We start from the raw sequence: 6,870 nt of genomic DNA, 5'->3' as shown, positions 1-6,870 counted from the left end.
GTGGGGCGCGCATGCGTCGTAGTTTTGCGCGGGAGCAACAACAGTTGTGGCGTGATCGTGACGTAGTCGTGACGTGGTCGTGGCGCGGTCTTGCCGTGATGGGGCGGTTCTCGGCGTTCGCTCTCGCTGTCAATTTCTTTCGAACCAGATAAAATCGGGTATGTGCGGGGCTCCAATCCAGTCATCGCCTGCGCTCTCTTCAGATGCTGTCGTCGGAGTCAGCGTTGTACGGGATGGAATGAAGACCTTCAACCAGTGCTGCGACGCAATCCAACACCAACGTCGCAACACCGAAATGCTCTGCATTTGACCGTGCCCCTCGCGAGGGGGATGTTTCGTGACATCGCCTGCTCGCGCGCTCTTTATCTTTTTTCTGCCTTTTCCCGTTTCATGTACAGTGGGCGTCAGGCTTGTCAAGGGCAAGCGAGTGCGCGGCTTCGGAGCGTGCTGGTGACATCTGCTGATAGCTGCAGGGTTAGAGATAGCTTGCATTGCGCATGCGCCGATCTCGGACAGGGTCAAGCCGGTCGTCGTTTCGCATGTGCCGCTCGAATTTGCCGACACCACCACCCTTGGGGGCGCTTGTCCTTCACAATGGCAGCTGGGAGCGTTGACAGGACAGATATACGCGTCGTTCGACGCGGTGCAATAACCCATCAGGCGGTTACGCAATACTACAAAACGACCTCCGCTAATCTTCTGAATCTCACGTTTAGCAAACGAAAAGCACGCAACAAGAATGCACTGCAGCGCTTTCCGTCGAAACTTTTGAGCGATTAAGTAACGGCTGCACTAATAATGCATCGCGTCAAATTACGCGCTTACCCCGTGTCACCGCCTACGATTGGCACTGCAGAATAAAAGCGCCACTTGTGCGACGTGGCGTCTCTAATTTTGAAGGGCCCATGCTATAAGACGACCGACCCGAGCCTGTCCGAGATCCATGCACGCGCAATGGCAAGCTATCTCCAAACCAGCAACTATCAGCAGGTGTCGCCAGCGCGCTCGGAAGACGCACGCTCGCTTGCCCTAGACAAGCCTGACGAGCACAGTACGCCATGACTTCATTACAGGTACCCTGCATCAAGCTTTGAGCAGTGCAGATAACCTGCACGACGTTTAGTTGACACTGCGAGGCAGATGCGTAGCCATACATATTTTTCTAGGGGTGTTTTATACCGCCGCTAAAAAATAAAATATAGAAAGCCTGCGCCCGAACAATACAAAATCATTGTTGTTTTCTTCATAGCCCTTTGGATCATCGTTTGCATCGATGTGCTGCATATATATCATTCATAGGCGAGAACACTCTGAAAGGGGTAGGGAGAGGAGGGAGGGGCAAAGAGCCTTCTGAAAATTGCGGTGGGTGTTCTTAACACCATAACATCCCATTCCCTCCTGGCTACGCTCCAGCTGCCAATAATACATGACCCAAATGATACATTTGAACGTGAAGCGGTAATCTCATTAATACCCGTGAAAGATGCGGGAAAACCAATTGCTCTCCCTTCAATTTCACTCATTATACTCCGCTTTGATTACCTCATAACAGTGGCTCCTGGTCAACGTAACTGTTTTCGACTCGTAATTGTCGGTGCTGTGCACCAACTTCTTCTATGCCAGAACCTGTGCGTACAGCCTTGATGTTTCTGTTCTGTTTCAAGTGCGCGCACGAACTCAATACTTCCCTTTCAAACAGACCACCGGGCAGCATGCGTTTGTTTTCTAAAACGCCCTACCAGCCTGAGCAGTTGCTCACGAGCACGAACAAATGCGCTCTTTGTCCCGCATAACATTGTGTTGCAGGGAAGAAATTGGGCGTCGTATCTGCTCCTTTCGTTGCAAATGTCGCGAAAGACAATGAACATTTGGTAATTAAATGCGTCCCTTCGCTTTCCAGCTCACCTCTCATGCTGTTCCTCTCCCGCAGCGCTCCTTTCAAGGTAAACACGCTAGTCGTTTAGTCGTGAATTTATATTTACCGCGTTCCACTGCACCAGGCCGGGTGCCTCGACGCCAGCGCTTCCGTACGGCAGAGCCGCACGTGAATTGAGGCACCCTACTTCAACGTTTATAGAACCACGTTCTATTAAATCGTTGCAAGCATAGGTGGAATCTATCTAGTGGAACCTTTCTTAACTGTGGCCGTATGATTTCTTAAAATGCCGCCAGAAGCTATAGTGGCGCGGGCGACAGCACGCGATGGAGGGATTTTTTTTCTGAAGTGGATGTAGAATTTGCTATCTCGAAAATGAAGCATCCATAATTTTTTCATAAAGGAACACTGCAAATATCACTTCTGTGTTGATTTTTTGCCTCATATTTGCCTATTGTATCGTTCTTTTTAACAATGGTGACAAGTATGAATATTGACACCGGACTTCGACGTTTATATTTTTCTGTGGATGGAAACCTATTCTGCAGCTTCCGATTCTCTTTGGCCGGCTGGCTGAATCGAGTCGCAGACCGACAGACAGAAAGACCAAAATTTCTGCGCTTTAGTATAACAAGAAAGGCTATCGGCTTTAAAAGAGAAAACTCCCGCCCTGTGATACTGCCACGAACCATGTTTTCGGTTTTTTTTATGTTTTGCTTTTGCCGCTGGCTAGGTTATCTGTCTTATCCGTGGGCCAAGTGAAGTGCATGTTCTATTCTTTATGCCGCACGTGTTATCTCCTTTGATAGAGAGAGTGTCGCGAACTAACGTCACCAGCCTAGAATAATCTTCTATGATCTACGGTGTTCTGTATCCAATTCGACTGTTCGGGAAGCACTCGCGCCGAGAGAGAGAGAGAGATAGAGAGAATAAACGTTATTTCGAGAAATATCTCTGATTAGGCATCATGAAAGCGATGCTGCTGGTTAGATCACGTTTAAGGCTGTCAGCGCGAACTGATCAGCGACCTCGGCAGCCCTGGCAACCACGCGGGCCTGTAGGTTAGGTCCAAGGTGCGCAGGACGGGTCCACCGTTCCTCGTAGGGTATTTCTGGAAAGGGGTTTTTCGGGCAAGCCCAGATGATGTAGGATAGTGTGGCATGACTGTCACATCAGCAGCAGGCCGAAGTAGGGTACAGAGTTTAGTGGATGGTGCGTCAGGACGGCGGGATTTGGTAAGGTGCCGGTCTGAAGAAGTCGCCACGTGTGGGCCTTAGAATTGCCTAAAGCTTTGTCCGCCGGAGGATAGGTCGAGCGAGAGAGGCGGTAGTGCATAGTGATGTCGTGAAAAGGTACCAGGCGATCCTGCGCGGATCGCGCCCCATGGTAGGGATACAGGCTGGGCCCAGCCCGGCTCGTGAGTCCTCGGGCGTGTTCGTGGGCCGCTTCGTTTCCTTCGAGGCCCGAATGTGCGGGTGTCCAGGCCAGAAAAACTGGTTGTTTTAGGGGTCGGGCAGAGTTTACTGTCAAAATTCTGAGTGCCGACTCTCAGATGCGTCCGGTGTAAAAATTTTGAATCGTAGTTTTAGAATCAGAAATGGTTGTGCTGGGAGTGGGATCGAGTATTAGAGCTAGGGCTATGGCCGCCTCTTCCGCCGTCTCTGGGCGGGTGGACCAAACGGTGTCCGAATTAAGAAGTTCCCTGCCGTTGTTCATGGCTACAATCGTGTATGCGTCATGGAATCTGTATTCTGCCGCGTCAACATGCACAACTCGGGGATTGTTGTCGTATATCTTGTGGAGTGCTTCCTCTCGCTTTAGTCTCCTAGTAACGTGGTGCTCATGGTGCATATTTCAGGGCAACGGTTTCATTATTAGGTTGGAGTGTGTTGGCGCGGGAATGAGATGTAGTTGCGCGAAATTTGTATGGTGACCCATATCAAGTTCTTGAGGGATGTGCCTCCCCGTGCTGGTTCGGGCCAGTCGCTGATAACTGAGTCGTTAAGTGGGCTTCTATCAGTTCTTTAGCTGTATTGTGGAGACCCATTCCGTCCAATCGGGCCGTGAAAGTGCCGGGAATGAGTCGATGCGCTAACGTTTGGTTCGCCTAATTAGCACGTCTATTTTATCGAGGTCGCCTTTAGTTAGGAGGAGATATTTGAGGGAGTAAACTAGCCGGCTTACGACAAAGGCTTGGAGAATGCGAACTTTCTCGCTTTCGGTAAGACCCTTATAGCGTTTGGTGACCCTGCGGACAAGTCGGGTGGTCTGGTCCGCTGTTCGGTTGATTAGGCTTATGGATCTGTCACTTTTGCGGTTGCTTTGTATTCTTAGTCCTAAGATTCGGATTATCGGGACCTCTGGGGTCGGTTTACCGTTTCTGTGGAGCCGAATGTTTGGTTTCTGAGGTGGTCTTTGAGCCGGCGACGGAAGTAACAGCAGCTCGGATTTAGATGGAGAGCAGGAGAGTCCTGCTCTGCCAGCTTCCTCTGTGAGGATGTCGACGCCCATCTGCAGGATTTCCTCATTTTGGGCATCGCTACCCCTTTTGGCCCACACAGTGATGTCATCCGCGTAGAGGTTATGACCCGGAATTTTTGTTTAGTCTCTTCGGGATTTTTATGATGGCCAGATTAAACAGGAGTGGGGAAAGAACCGCTCCTTGAGGTGTACCCCTTTTTCCAACCGATACAATGGGGGTTACTACGTCACCCACGTGTATGACAGCCGTCCTGTCTGAGAGAAAGTCTTCGATGTAGTTATAGGTGCGTACTCCAGGATTGATCGATTGCCGGCCTTTGACAATTACCTCGTAGCCAACGTTGTCGAACGCCTCGGTCAGATCTAGTGCTAGCAGGGTCGATGAGTCTAATCTGTCAGGCGAACGTCGTATGACGTAATGATGGAGTTTGATCATCACATCTTGTGTACATAAACCAGTTCGGAAGCCTATCATCGTATGGGGGAATGGCTGTGTGTCTATGACGTGATTTGACAGTCGGGTGTGTATGATGTGCTCCATGAGCTTACCGAGGCAGGATGTAAGTAAAATGGGGCGTAGACGTTCGAGTCCGAGAGGTTTGATCGGCTTGGGAACCAGAACTACCTTGGCATGTTTATATGATGGAGGTCGGGTGCTTGATCTCCAGCACTCGTTCATGTAATGCGTTAGGGATGCAACCGATTTGTCATCCAGATTGCGGAGTGCTTTATTAGTAACGCGATCAGGGCCAGGAGCTGAGTTGGTGCGAAGTTTTGTGATGGCCGCCCTGAGCGCCGCTTCCGAGATGTCTCGGTCCATTTGAGAATTTGGGAGGCCTGTATAATTTGGAAGCTTAGGGCTAGGACTCGGGGGCAAATATGTGTCATTAATTTTGTCAAGGAGTTCGGTATGAGTTCTTGGGTAATTATGCATGAGCTGTGTTAGACGGTTTGCTGCGGTTAGGATCGATGAGGTGTCTGAGAGGCTGCCATATTTTCTTCATCCCTTGATTTCCTTGAAGCTGGTCGCAAATTTAGTCCCATTGGTCTCGCGCGAGTTCGGTGGCGTGTGCTGCTATTTCTCTTTTCATTGAGGTCATGCGCAATTCAAGTTTGCGGCTGTGTTTTTGTCTGCTCCAGCACTTCTGGATGGTTTTGTAGGCCTCCCAGAGGTGGGCGATCCTGGCATCAATAGATAGGGATTGGATGTCCTGATCAAGCTTTTTCGGGGTGGTTTTTCTGTCCATAAGGAGTTTTTCCGTCCATGTGACTATGTTTACTATTGGAGCGTCATCTGCAATGCTGTTTCGAAGAAATCGGAATTCGTTCCACTCGACTAGTGTTGCCGGACGGGGAGTGTATTTGATTTTCGTCGTGTGCTTAATTACTGTATCGATATTAAAGTGATCACTGCCATGGGTGTGACCATTAACGTTCCACTCTTCGCATCTCGTATGTAGGGTGAAGGTAAGATCTGGGGCACTGTTGACTTGGACGCTGTTACCTATCCTGCTGGCTATTCCGGAGTCAGTAAGAATGCTAAAGTGGTGTAGCCGTATTTGCTCCCAGAGGTCCGTTCCTTTTTTGTTACTGCATCTGTAGCCCCAGGTGGTACGTAGGGCTATAAAGTCTTCTACCTCCACTAGTGCATGCGGTCCTACTTCCCTGAATGTGAGAGCAAAAAGAAGGTTAAATCCATTGTCGTGGTTCCGCGGTGGGCAATATACAATAAGAATGAAGATTTTAGTGGATCCGCGCTTATTTAGAAAGATTATGATTAGATCATGATGAATGTCTATGCTGTCACATTGTTGCCTGGTCGCCGGTAGGCTGCGGTAGACAAGGATGGCTGCGTGGGTATTTTCGGGGGTCCTGAAAAGCTTTATAGCCTAGTAGTTTTACGTTAAATTCGCTTTCTTGCAGTGCAATTACCTCGGTAGGAAATTGAAGTTACCGGACAAGTAGGCTGTAGCTCTGGCCACTTCCGTTTAAGTCCGCGGCAATTCAACTGTCAGATTTTAACTGTAGGGTTTGCCTCTGTTTCTCTCGACATTGGGAGCGCAGGATTGCTGTGATGGGGCTGTTAGCAGCTGGCTATGTAGTAGTATTACAATAGACTTCTGGAATACCTTGAAGGGTGCGTGCAATGTCGCCCAGTTTACCTTCGACTTCTTGAAGGAGGGAGGTTTCGACAGCGCGTTCTTCTGTGGGGGGCGAATTACCATCTGTACCAGAGGGGTCTGCCGGGGTGGTCAGTAGTTCACGCCGGGCTTTATTTTCGTCCCGCAAACCTTCATTATCTTGTAAGAGTTTCGCAATGCTCTGCGTAAGAGATCGAACTTCTTGTTTAGGACTAGCTAGTTCCAGCCGGAGCTCTGCAGGGATTTGGGTACTTAGAGGAGGAGGGGTGTTGTTCGAGGAACGGTGGCACGCCTCGCTGCCCAAGCTCACCTGTTTTTGGGCGGTTGCTGTGTCCGCTGGCGGCGGCGTCTTGTACCTCCCCTTGAAAGTTT

Source organism: Haemaphysalis longicornis, unplaced genomic scaffold (assembly GCF_048455015.1).
Source record: "Haemaphysalis longicornis isolate Haplotype H1 unplaced genomic scaffold, Haemaphysalis longicornis Haplotype H1 scaffold_6, whole genome shotgun sequence".
In the NCBI taxonomy this organism is placed as follows: domain Eukaryota; kingdom Metazoa; phylum Arthropoda; class Arachnida; order Ixodida; family Ixodidae; genus Haemaphysalis; species Haemaphysalis longicornis.
Note: the sequence above shows the minus strand (reverse complement) of the source record.